Source organism: Myotis davidii, unplaced genomic scaffold (assembly GCF_000327345.1).
Source record: "Myotis davidii unplaced genomic scaffold, ASM32734v1 scaffold59, whole genome shotgun sequence".
NCBI lineage: Eukaryota > Metazoa > Chordata > Mammalia > Chiroptera > Vespertilionidae > Myotis > Myotis davidii.
In genome coordinates, this window is record NW_006293001.1 from 5521923 (window position 1) to 5535632 (window position 13710).

Here is a 13710-nt window from a genome sequence, read left to right on the forward strand (position 1 = left end):
AAATCAACTAACCAATGAAATCTCCATTGAAACCAGAGCACTTTCCTTTGGGATCATCTTCTTGAGCTCAGCCTGAGTCACTGAGTGCCCCTAGCTGATCACAAGAACAGTTTTGACATTACACATGCACAGCTGTTCAGAACCTCACCTGTTTCTGGGCCTTGTATATCACTTCCCCCACCACTGACCTTATGTTATTGATCTCTGATAATATCATTCTGGTGGTGATGTGTCACTTCTCCAAAAAACACATTTAAATGATTACTCTGATTTCAACCTCCTCTCTACTTTAGCATCTCAGTGACTGGCTACATGACTAAAACAATGTTTGTCCAACCAGAGAACTCTATTTCCAGTTAATTTTTAGAACAAGGAGATGCCCACCACAACCACATCCTACGGGAGAACAAGCTGGCTCTTCACCATGTTTATATGCCTCATCCAATGATGCTGGATGCTGGGGGAACACTATTTGGTGCCCAGATGTCGAAGTTGTTAATTCTGTGGCATTTCATTTCTAAGTGTTCCATCAACTCCTGAGTAACTCATAGATTGTGTTGAGCATGGGTCAAGGGAAAAAAATGTGCAGTGCCACCTCTTATCTCCAGAAACTAGAGAACTTATTCCTCACTGTAAGGTGAACCTGGAGACACTGAGACATCTCCAGACCTCACCTTTCACTTATTACTCCATCCTCAAAGCTATTAGCATCTTTCAGATTCCACCACTTTAAAATTTTTTTTTGAATTCACTTTTCTCATTTGGTGATCAGAGAGGGTTCCAAGAGTGAAAGCAAAAGCATCAAGAAATGTTGAGTCCTAGACTTAAAACTGGAATAATATCACTTCTACTAAATTCTATCAGTAAATCATGAGGTCAGCCCAGATTAAAGATAAAAAAATAGCTTCCATCTCTTAATTGTCCTGTATTCCATCATTGTCCTGTATTGACTTTAACCCTTCAACATCACAGTGCAAAATACATGAATATAGGGAGGAGAAAAAGATTGTGACAATGTGTATAATTTAACCACAGTAAATTTGATAAGAACATATTAAGAATCCAAATTCAAATATATTTTATCACTATTTAAAATGCACCACTTATTAACATTGAACTTTTTGTTTTATGATTAGTCAAAATTGAAGTTATATGCTAGAAATGAATATATATTAAACATTTTGGGTAATTACCTATTTGCTGAGGTGAATTGATTTTATGTCACATAATCTCACGGTCTTCAAAGAGGCTGATTGTGTTCATAGGAGCATGTGCTTGAAGATACATAAATTCCCATGATAAATTAGACACATATTCCTAAAGGGTAAATTTTACTCTCAAAATAATAGGAAAAATAATATTACAAGAAAATATTTAAATATCACATAAATTATTATACAATTTTCATGATTTTAATGATTAAGTAAGGCTTCAGTGGTATTTCATGTTTTGGCATCTCAGGCTCTGATGTGCTGTTTTCAATCTTCTTGGCCATTAAGAATGCTTTGCTGTAAAATGTGAGAAAAGTTATCATAATTTATGTGTCCTGAGAGTTTATATCAGGATCCTATGTTTTTGCAGAAAAGTTAGGAGATGATATACTTGTTTGATCTGCTAAGTCACTATATTTACTTGTGCAATGTTAATAATGTATTTTAAAAACTATACAAATATATCTCAATGATATTGTAAAAATAGGAGTAAGGTAAAATTTAGAGAACCAAGTTTGTTCTTCTGAATGAACTCTGGACGGGTTACTGAAGAGTGGGCTTAGGTATCCTCATCTATTCAATGAGAGCACTAGTGCTGGAACAATATGCCTTAGAAAGGATAAATTTAAATGCTCTATAAAAATCCAAAGAAAGTGTGACTGATAATCATATTTTTACTAAATAGATTCATCAGCACTATGGCTTCTGATCAGCATGTATACTACATATTCTGTGGGAAAAATATTGCCTAAGTAGTACCTAGATTTTTGTATCTTGGGTACTATCACTTATTCTGGATGATATAAAACTTTTAAAAATGGGATTTATGTCAAAACTACAAGACAACATTTCAGACCAGTGTAAGACTCAGAATCTTTGAGTGCTGGAGTTGGTTTTCAGAACCACGGACAGAGTTACAGCGTTACTGCAGTAGCAGCTAATGAAAGGCTTTGGAATATCAAAATACTCGGGAGAATTTCAGGTTACATACCTGTCCCCAAATTTAAACGGTATTGTGAAAAAAGTGAAAGACTCTATCTTTTTATTTCAAAAATTAAAAATGAACCAGGGCTTCACAATTTACCATAAAAAAGTAATTTAAAAATATATTATTGAGTACATAGTATATATTCTCAGTTAACTAGCGTTATTTACCAAATGCATTCTCATTATAACTTAAGTTTTCTCTAATCCCCCCAATAGGGTATAACTACCTGCTATAGAATACAACAATTATCAAATTTCACATAGGGTGTAATTTGATATCTGTATGCTTTGAAGTCATTAAAAGCTGGGACTGATTAAAGATTTTCTATTATTTTTTTTTAGTAATTTCATTGTCCTGTATTGACTTTAACCCTTCAATATCCCCCCAAATAAAAACAATAACAGGATAATTCAGAATTTCTCTAGAAACAAGAACTTATACAACTTCTCCTCAAAGAGGTACCCAGTAAAGACAAATTTGACATACAGAATTACTTTATAGTAGTTACATGTTACTCATTCAGGTTGTAAAGAAAGTTAAATAAGTCTTAAGGTAAGAATGAAGCTATTTTTTTTAAAAGCTTGTTGTAATTGATTTTAGAGAGAAAGGAAGGGAGAGAGAGAAACATCAATGTGAGAGAGAAATTTTGATGGGTTGCCTCCTGTATGACCAGGTGAGATGATGCTCAATCAACTGAGTCACACCAGCCAGGACTACATTTGAAGCATGAAGTTTTTAATGATGTATGAAAAGCTTCCATTTAAATATAAGGTAAATAAATTTAACTAAATAAAAAAAAAAACCCCAAAATCCTAAAAGTAGGATTACATATTTTAAAAATTAATACTCTAATGCTTCTTAAATGTTTAATTTACAATTAATTTTAAGGTAGTTTATTTCAAATACAGTGGAATTATGAGCTATACACCACTTAAACCTGCGAGATGTGCCATTGCCAAAGGATCTTGAATATGGTTCCACTTTTGGCCAGGAGATGGCGCTGTCATGTAAGACGCTGCCTTATATTTATTTATATATTTATTCATTTCAATTTAGCATGCTGCTTTCTAACAGACAGTGGATACCATCGAGTGAGTGTCAGAACGGAACGCTAAGGCAGAAGCAGAGAGGATGCTGCGGTCATCCTTTCTTGTTTTTTATTTCTTAGTGAAGATGGAACACATATAAGATTTTGCTTTCTGCTTTAGTCAAAATTCTGAAGAACTGCATTGGAGACTCTTCAACACACATATGGATTCTGTGCTATGATTTACAATTACCTTTATTTCAGGTAAGCCAACATGATTCTATCTTTGACCTATCAAAGAATTGTTATCTATGTTAATGAAAACATTGAAAGCAAGATGTGTGCTTTGTAAACTTAGATTCAGATCTAAAGGATTTAAAGGCTCTAATTCTAGCTGTGCTGGGTTTTTAAATCTTCCTAGACTGAAATGAACTCCAACGTTAGCATGCTGTATTTTAATGATCCTTCCGTTTTCTGGCCTTTAGCGTCCATCTGTGTCATACGTGTGTGCCTTTTGAAGGTAGAGCTTTCAAAGTGAAAGATGGGTCTGCCTCCTTCCTTCACTTTGAAATAGGGAAATACTGCTCCTTAATGCGGGGAACAAATTGCAGAGATGTAATGAAGCAGATTAACATGGCAGTGGCTTTGCTGAAGCCCGGAGCGGAGCCTTCGGATAGCAGCCTCAGAGGCATGCCAACATCCTGAGCCTAAGGGCCTTCTGCACATTTCCTGCCGGTAATGATGCTATGGCTTATTTGTTTTTGTTTGTCATTTTCCTTTTTAGAAAAAATATCTAAGTCTTTCTTTCACATCAATGGAAGATTTATGTAATGTGTTTAATAGACTTGGAATGATAATACAGACCTTCCCTCTCCCTCCGGTATGGATGTAAGGAGTAGACTGAAAACAAATTAATTGCTGAGAAATGGATTTTCCTCTGGTCTTCATGGCTTTGTGAGAATAGGACTGTGGCCATTAAAAATAGTCGATATTGTATAAGGTGTTCACATTTTAAATTATTTTTGATCATGTGACTTTAGCTGTGCTAAAGAGTGGAATGACTCAGGAGCTAGAAATTGCATGCAACAGCCCTGGTTTTTTCTGCTTCTTCCTCATGCCTTCCCCTAAATCCTCTTTTTATTGTTATCAAATTAATAGGAAGAAATCAATAAAGGAATCCTGCATTTAAAAGACGCAATTGCCATTTAGATCAGTTTTAAATGAAATTGTAAAATATTTTGTAAAATTGTTTTTGAAATCCTCATTCTCTCCTCGAAAAGAGATGTGTGTGTGTGGGGGGGGGGTACAGGAAGTGGCAGGTGGTGGGGGTGCATCAGGATGTCTCTATCTCACTCAGCATTTCCTATAAAGAGCTAACTCTGCTGTGTCAGAGGTTGTGAAAGCTACGGGCAATGATTTTATAGAATGGTTTGAACCACCAAGAAAAAGAAATCCATTCTTTTGACATGTGGGATCTATAGAGAGATTTAAGTCCCATGTGTTTCTATATGCATGGGCATGTTTAGAATCACAGATCTCTAGCATTTATCCATGTCATCATTTAAAGAATAACAACTGTGGCTGTGAGGTTAAGTTAATTTCCTAGAACTACACATTAAATTAGAATCAGAGGCAAGACTAGAGCACTGGTTGGCAGTTTTCAGTGTCTTTCATACAGTAACTCCATTTACCTCTGGTGTGAATCCAAGGGGCATATAGCAGGTGTAGGAAATAGACTGTGTGTGTGTGTGTGTGTGTGTGTGTGTGTTTGGGTAAATTATATGAAGTAGAGTTTCAGTGCACATGCTACTCAATACATATTTTATGTAGTGTTCAATTTTCTCAGGCCTCTGACAAAGCATCCAAGAAAACAAAAATAATGTTATGGAGACTTTCTGTTTCTTAGTATTCTCCTGTCCTCATTTGATGAGGCATACTAGTCTACTCTATGCCCATGAATGACATGCATGGGCACTTATTAACTCATGACTCTATTCCTCCTACCCAATAGAACAAAGTGGGCATGTTCATTAGTCTATCTACCCTTACAAGAACATCATCTTGTGCCTCGTCCTTCCATATGTTTTTTTTTTTTCACTTACTGGGCCTAGGCTACTTCTTTAATATCTTGAGAAAGAAAATAAATGCAAATGTGTCACTCCCACAGACAATATATATGGAGCACCACACACCTACCGAGAAGTGTCCACTGGAGAGACTAAGACATACACAGAGGCATGTGTTTTACCTCATGGAGTTTGACATGGAAATGTGCATGTACAGGTAGTACTGTAGTGTGAAATATTATAAACATAAAAATGAAGATGAGAAAGTAATGGGGCAGGTATGTGAATACCTGTCTTGTACCAGGCACTGCGTTATGCCTGAGAGTCAGAATAAGCCAACATTCACCATTTCTGTGCATGAGGAGCTCAGAGCCCAGAGAAAATAATTTTAAGAGGATATGACAGTTAAATTAGATCTTTAAGAGTGAGTTGAGTATAAACAAATAAAAATAGAAACAGGGGTTCAGACTGAGGATTAAATAAGAAAAGAGAAAAATGAAAAGTAATTTTAGGTTTTAAGACTTTTGCCGGTGAAAGAAAAGAGATAACTTTTTTTAAAGTTGCTTATTTCAAGCATCAAGGTAAGACAAGCAAATACAAGAAAATAGGGAACTATAAGACATTACATAGAGAAATTATAGAATATGTTAAATAGCCAATCTGATAGAAGCCTGAAGATAGTAGGTTTTTTGTTTTGTCTTTGGGGACAGTGAAAGTAAGGATAATGAATTTGACTTTTGATGTTATGGCTTTGACATACTAACACATACTCTCACATAGAGATGTTCCATAGGTGAAAATTTTATGTCCAGATTTTAGATTAGAAGATAAAGCTAAATATATGATGTGCATGAAGCTATGGCAATAATCAGGTCACACATACATGAACATATTTGGGGAATAAAAGTGGAGTGAAGCTAACTGTGTAAAAGTAATGGAAGACGTTGTAGGAATAACAGTGTCATAGGAGGCAAAGCAGGTGAGTTTATACCAAAATAGGGCTCAGAAACAGTAGCAAACCCAGAAAGTGGTTGTTTAGTAAGAGAATAGGGGAGGAGCTCATGAACTTTATTATTATTATTATTATTATTACTATGTCATGGATGAATTTTAAGAGATTTAGTAGATTTGCAGAGACAGGGGCTCAGACTGAGGATTAAACAAGAAATGAGAAAAATGAAGAGTAATTTTAGATTTTAAGACTTTTGCCAGTGAAAGAAAAGAGATAACTTTTTTTTAAAAAATTGAGGAGCAACGTACTGTTGAGGAAAATTTGATTTTAGGTAGGATTAGAGAAACCTCAGACCCTTTATCAAGTAAGGTTATTAAGTCAGAAAAGAAACATTTGTAAAACAAAGAGAAAAAATAAATTGCAATCCAATAGGAGATAAGAGAGAGAAGGTTCAAGAATGCTTTTACTTTGAGATATGAAGTAAGAGCTGATATAAAATAAACTGATGTAAGGTGCCTTGTTCTTGGAAATTAAATCTTTGTCTATAAGATATATATATATATTCCAAGAAAAGGGTATTTGTGAAATATGGACTTTCTGGAATAAATAAAAAACACACTTTTCAGCAGAGCACACTTTTGCCATATTAATCCTTGATGTTGAAACTAACAATACTGTTTCACATTATGCTTATTGTACATACTTTATTTATCCATTTTTTATCCAGAATGACCTGTTTAAAAGTAGCTTCTCTTTTAAGTTTGCATAGGATCGAACCAATACATAACTAGTATGGGTATCTACTTTAATTATTAAGGTCTAGTTTGCCAGCATCTGCACCAATTATTCAAACTCTGGCCTTTTCCTCCCTCAGTTTCGTTAGTACTTTGACAAGGATTTGGGTAAAGAGAGAAGAAAGTCCATGTAGTCACACACTTCCTTCCTTAAGCTCCTTTATGCAGCTTCCTATCAGAAGTTCTCACTTCTTTAATGGGTCCAGAAGCCTCTTGCACATTCCGAGAGCCGACTTCTAAGCATCCCTTGCACTCACATGCCATGAAATGGCAGTATGAGGCCTTGAAGAAGGCACAGGCGTGATGAAGAATCCCATTCTTCACGGGGACGCCTGTGAAGTAATTGCTTTCTCAGTTCAAATGGACTCAGTTCCGGTCAGGATTGGTTGAGTAGAAATATCACTTCCTTGTCTCTATACCTGATTCTATTGAGCTGTGTGGTGAGCCTGACAGTTTAAGGAGAAAAGGGCAGAAGTAAGCATTTAGATGGCAGTGCAGATACAGATAAAGATACAGATACACCCCTTTCCTCACCTCAGAGCTGACTGGGGGCAACATTATAAAGGCAGACATCAGTGTCCTCTTCCCTCTTCTCTAGATGCCCTCATAACTGTCTCACTCAACTGCTAAGCCTTAAATGAGATGATCTAGCTTCAGTTCCCAGCCATAGATTTTATTCGTGTTCATTTTCATTCTGTTGTGATTAGGAAATTTTGGGCCGTGGTTGCCAGCTGTAGAACACTTATCCATTTCAGAACTTGGTGTTTATTTGTCTCCATCCTTTCTGTACCATCAGTGTGGCTACTTTGAAGGCTGATGGGGTAGCTGATGATCTGAAACAGAAACATTAACTCAAGTTTAATCCCATTGACAGCTATTGTGCTGTCACAACTACACTAGAGGCTGGTACTAGAGGTTTTGAGGTGTCTGATCACCATGCCACAAACCAGGCTCACCACTTCTCAGCTCAGAGCACTTTCAAAGGGATTAAATTCTATGTTTGGTGTTGTTGATTCTCTTTAAAAAAATATTTATTTTAGCCCTAACCGGTTTGGCTCAGTGGATCGTGTGACAGCCTGTGGACTCAAGGGTCCCAGGTTCGATTCTGGTCAAGGGCATGTACCTTGGTTGCAGGCACATCCCCAGTAGGGAGTGTGCTAAGGGCAGCTGATCGATGTTTCTCTCTCATCGATGTTTCTAACTCTCTATCCCTCTCCCTTCCTCTCTGTAAAAAATCAATAAAATATATTTAAAAAAAATATTTATTTTATAATTTTACTAGAGGCCCAGCGTACACGAAATCATGCACGAGTAGCTTGCTTTTGCTGGCCTCAGCTAGGCGCCCCGCCCACCACTGCTTGTAGCTTGTATCCAGCCCTTCACGGCTGGTAGCTCTCCCTGCTAGTAGCTCGCACCCCACCCAGTCCGCTGCGAGAGCCACTGCTCATTTGGTCATGACGGCGTTATGGCATGACAGCCACGGGCCTTTCATATAAGAGATAATAGGTCATAGAAAACACAAAGCAGGCCTCAGAATGATATATTTCAGATTTCTACTCTAAGTAAACATGCTACAAGGTATACATTAAGGACTTCTAAAATTCCTATTGAAAAATTTTGCTAACAAAAGTCACAAATACTATTTTTTATTATTGAATTTTTAGAGAAAGGAAGGAGGAAAGAAAAAGAAAAATTGACGTTACAAAGATCAAACCAACAACAAGGATACGTTCCTTGACTGGGAATCAAACCTGTCACCTTTTGATGTATGAGATGATGCTCCAATCAACAGGGCACAAATACTTTTAACTTCAATTCCAGACCACTTTCAGATGTTGTCAGTAGATGGGAAAAAATCCCACTTCTTTTCCTCATTTTATCACTTTTTGCTCTATAACTTATTAATGCAGATTATTCAGGGTGCTTTAAATATTGATGAGAGTTACAAACAAGTTTATTTCAAAGGGAACCCAGTTAGGAAAAAATTTAAGAGATTTTAATAAACATGTTAAATTTTTAAATACTGTGGTTTAGATTTTTCCAACAGCTACTTCACATGTCTATTATATTTAGAATTCAAATTTAATATGATCTATATTTTGTTTAAACATAGTAACGGTAAGATTTTTGAGAAAAAGTGGTTTGCTTATGTTGGTAGAAGATCTTGCTTTAGGATTCATAAAAGAAGAGTCACAATGCCTATGAAAGCAAATAAGATCTTTAATCTTCAAAATTGTAACTTTTTGTCGTATTGATTTTAAGGTACATTATAATTATATATATTTTTTGATAATGATGATGAATATCATTGGTAAAATACTGATGTCTATTGACATATTGTTTCTATGTAGGAAAAGATGGCCTGCATTAGGAACATGAAATGAAATTATATTAAAACTCAAAAGTAAAAGCTACTAGTTTATCTCCCTGCAATATTTATACATTAGTGTCATCTCCCCCTTACTGCTTACGGGCTAGAGAAATCAGAGGTGGGTGGAAGCAGAGGTGAAGGTGGACTTTGTACATTTTTCCTGGTAATATTCCATTAAACATTATTTTTTCTATTTGCACATGGCCACAGGAACTGCATGAGTGGGTCTTGGACACAGGGGCTGAGATATCAAATGTGTGTGCAAAAAAACCCAAAAAACAAAACAACCTCACAGTAAGAAGTGGAGCCAGGCTGGAAGAGAAGGGGCAGGCCAACAGCTAGGGGTAAGGGTCCCTGAGCTGGCTCTCCCAGCTCGCCCGCATTCCAGTGCAGAATTCAACTAGTTCCAGAAGCCTAAATGTAAACATGGCCTTCCAGCGTTTTATAAAATTGATTTGTCAAAGTAAGAAGGTCGATCATACATTACTTCAGAGTTTGTTAGCTAGGTTCATAATTTTTAATTATTTAAATGTATGTCAGCCTCCATTTGTCCTTTAGCCACAAGATTTTCATTTGGAAGAAAATATAAGTACTAACTGAATTAATAGTAATAAAAAAAGTCTAACAAAGGCCTTTTGTTATTTGAAGAAATGGTTTAAGAATCATGACTATTTAAGTATATTTTGTCACAATGTGTTAAAAGATTTTTGAGTGCAAGAAAATTATTATTTTAATTAACTTTTTGTTTCTACTTGCCAAAAATTAATTTTGTACTGGAATAAAATGATCTTAGGAAGCAATCACCCTCAAAAAGAGCTTTTAATTGTTTGAATCATTGTTGTACTTAACAACGATTAAGTCTTGTATAAGTATCTAGGATCAGTTGGGATTTTAATACACTTTCAGCATGAGCATGTCTTCATGGCATTAATAAATATGCAATTATGCCTTGCTACATCTTGTGTGGGTGATATGTATGAGAAGATGACAATGGAACATCAAAATCTTGATGAGGCTCATATGAAATATTATGGATTGGTTTGAATATCATGATAAATTTATGATAGGATTATGATGAGATGATTGATGTAAAAAGTGAAATATCTAAGGCATGAAGCAAGCCAGTCAGGGACCAACTGTAGTATTTTTATCAACCCAGCATCACCAGCTAGGATGTTTTCTTCCTTTTCTGTGTCCCCTGGATTGAGCCACTGTCATGGTCCAGAAATTGTCAGGCAGTTAGGATGTGCCAGAGACGTGTTCAGACTTATACTGCCTAATTCCCGGTCTCAGAAGACTGGGAAACCTAGTTGTAGACAGAGTGACTATAAAGTGTCTGATCTATTCTAAACCACAGTGTAGTTTGTTAATAATTTCTGTAGACAACAGGAGTGAAACAGGACCGTCCCAGACAAACTGTGATATATGGTCACCCTATTTCTAAGAATATGTAAGTTGGTTTTGTCTATATTCCTTCTTAGTGGGACCCCTGTGTCTTCTCTGTGTCCTTCCTAATCTTCATATTCAAAATTTTCGTCTCATTTAAATACCTGGAAGTAAAAAATCTTTCTTCCGTGAAGTTCATGAAGTTCTTCATGACATGACATGGGCTTTGAGAGTGCCACTTTGATTTTCATAATACCTAGCCAATTGATTTGTGATGACATCACTGACAGACCACTTGTAGCTTAAATCAAGGGTTAGCAAACTATGGCCTTCTATCGACTCTTTTGTTTAAAATAGTTGGAAAATAAAGAATAGTTCATGACATAAAAATTACATGAAACTTGAAGTTTGGTGTCGATTAAGTAAAGTTTTATTGGAATATCCATGCCCATTTCTTCATGTACTGTTTATAGCTATTTTCATCCTATTGCAACAGAGTTGCTTAGTTGCAGCGAAGGCCATATGGCTCACAAAGCTGAAAACACTTATTAAATGGCCCTTTTACAAACAGGGTTGCAGTCCTCTAGCCTATATGCTCACATTGCTGTATAATTGCAAAGTATATATGTTTGGAAGTATTCAACTTTCTAGATGAATGATCTCATACAATGAAATGTATAAATATACCTATACTACAGATATAATCTATTAATGTTACCCTTTTTAGTTGATTCTTTAAGCTTTTCTAAGTATATAATTATGGTAAACATATATACTCTTTTATAATACTTACCTTTAATCAATGTTTCCTCTACTTACTTCTAATCAATATTTTCTCCTAATTTCATTGGCAGATTTTTTTGGAAAAAAATCAATAGTAAAAATTTCTATCTTTTTCCTAACTTTTGTTATAAACATTTTTAACATTTCATCACTAAACTATATTTAAATCAGTATTCATAGTGATATAACTATACTGACATAAATTTAATTTGGGACAGATTTTATCATGTAAGGAGTTTCCTTTTATTTCTCATTACAGAGAACATTTATTCTATTATTATTATTGTTATTATTAATCCTCACCTGAGGATATTTTTCTGTTGATTTTTAAAGAGAGCAGAAGAGAGAGGGGAAGACAAAGAGGAACATTGATATGAGAGAGACACATCAATTGGTTGCCTTCTACATGCCTCCTACATGGCCTGGGCCAGGGAGGAGCCAGCAACCACAGTACATGTCCTTCACCTGAATCGAACTTGGGACTCTTTAGTCTGCAGGCCAACGCTCTAGCCACTGAGCCAAACTGACTAGGGCTAAGATTTCTCTTTTGGGATGAAACTTAATATAGCTATATTATGCAACAATGGTTTCAGTAATTTTGAAGTTTAGGGTCCAGCGGCCTACAGAAAATAAAAGCTAATCAAGGCAGGGACTATGTAGATTCGGCAGCCAGGACTGAATCCTAGGAAGTGAGGAATTATTTCCTGAATTCAGTTGCCTTCATGGGGAGCAGTATTCCTATTCTTTGTCTGGCATGGCCATCTGCACCTGCTGTAAGCTGGGCACAGATTTTGCCATCTGGTGGACAACTCAGAAATATTGGTGAAATCTTCAGTGTCCTACTACTGCTACCAAACATATTCTTCCTCCAGTCCTTGCCACGGTGTCCCATGGAGATTATGATGTTTGATGGGCACATCTTGCATTTATTTCTGAACTATAATGATCACCCTTGAGCCTGCAATTCTGCAAAAATTGACTTTTCTTTAATCTGCTCCTGCTGGACTACATCTAAAAAAAGACCCTTATGGCACTGCAGTTTTTTCTTCCTAGTTTTCAACAATGATATGCATTTTCCCTTCGCAACTCATTCAAGAGCATAAATGTTATTTTCACTTGCATCAGGGACAAGAGAGGGTGAATTAGAAGGAGAGGGATAAAATGTCTGTGATCAAAGGACTCTTTTACCCCAAAGTAAATGCCTTCACATCCTAAGATTATTCATGAATAAAAGAAAGATATAATAGGAGTATTTGGTGATGCTAATAAATATGTGTTTTTATTTACTTAATAGAAAACAATTATCATTTTTATCTTTCAGTTCAAATACTTTTTGTTCTCTTTAAAAATCTCATAGCTTGTTCTATCCTTTATAGATAAAAAATTATTACCAGTGAAAATAAGTCAGAAAATCAGAGCTCTGTTCCCAGATCTGACAATAACTACCTCAACTCTTAAACTCCATAAGCTTTTATTTTGTCGCCATTAAAATCAAAGAAATGGACAAGATTCTCTCTAAAGTCTTAGCTCGATGTTTCTTCTAGTGCACATTAATACCATCGTTGTTGATGCTCTCCATGTTTAAAAACTGTAGAGTAAATTAACAAGAAAGGATGAGGTTATTGCTTCATTTAAAAGACAAAAGATTGCTCAAAACTCCAGTTCTGAATTGTTAGTAAAATAGAACAGTTAGACACTAGATACCGTATTTGCCGGCGTATAAGACGACTGGGTGTATAAGACGACCCCCTAACATTTCCACTCAAAATACAGAGTTTGTTATATACTCGCCGTATAAGACTACCCCCTCTTCCGCACACCTTCCACACACCAAATAAAAGGTAAAACAATATCAGATTTGATTTTAACATTTTAATTTATATTCAAATGCTTATGACATGCAGGAAAACTGTCACAAGGCTGTATGTAATCAAACATATACATAAAACAGTGCAAGTTTATTACCGGTAAACATACCGGTAATTCACTAAAGAAAACACACTCTATAGACTGGTACCGTAGATGCTTCTCAGGAACACAGGCAAGCAGCCCACAACCTAGAGGGACTGTCAATGATAGAAGTAAGATAACAAATAGAGGTAGAGAGCAAGTGCCGGGCAAGTCCCTAGCAA

At 35.8% G+C, this 13710-nt stretch overlaps 1 protein-coding gene across 2 annotated transcripts in view; it reads left to right on the forward strand.

The window, feature by feature from the left end:
- The first annotated feature begins 3256 nt into the window (after window positions 1-3256).
- LOC102768064 (sodium channel protein type 2 subunit alpha) overlaps window positions 3257-13710 on the forward strand; it is a 121567-nt gene continuing 111113 nt past the window's right edge. Inside the window, exon 1 of one of the 2 annotated variants that reach the window (XM_006766504.1) lies at window positions 3257-3490. The gene's annotated coding sequence lies outside the window, so the exon portion shown is untranslated. Of the gene's footprint in view, window positions 3491-3879; window positions 3962-13710 lie in introns of those variants that run through there. The other variant, XM_006766508.2, reaches the window with a different exon arrangement.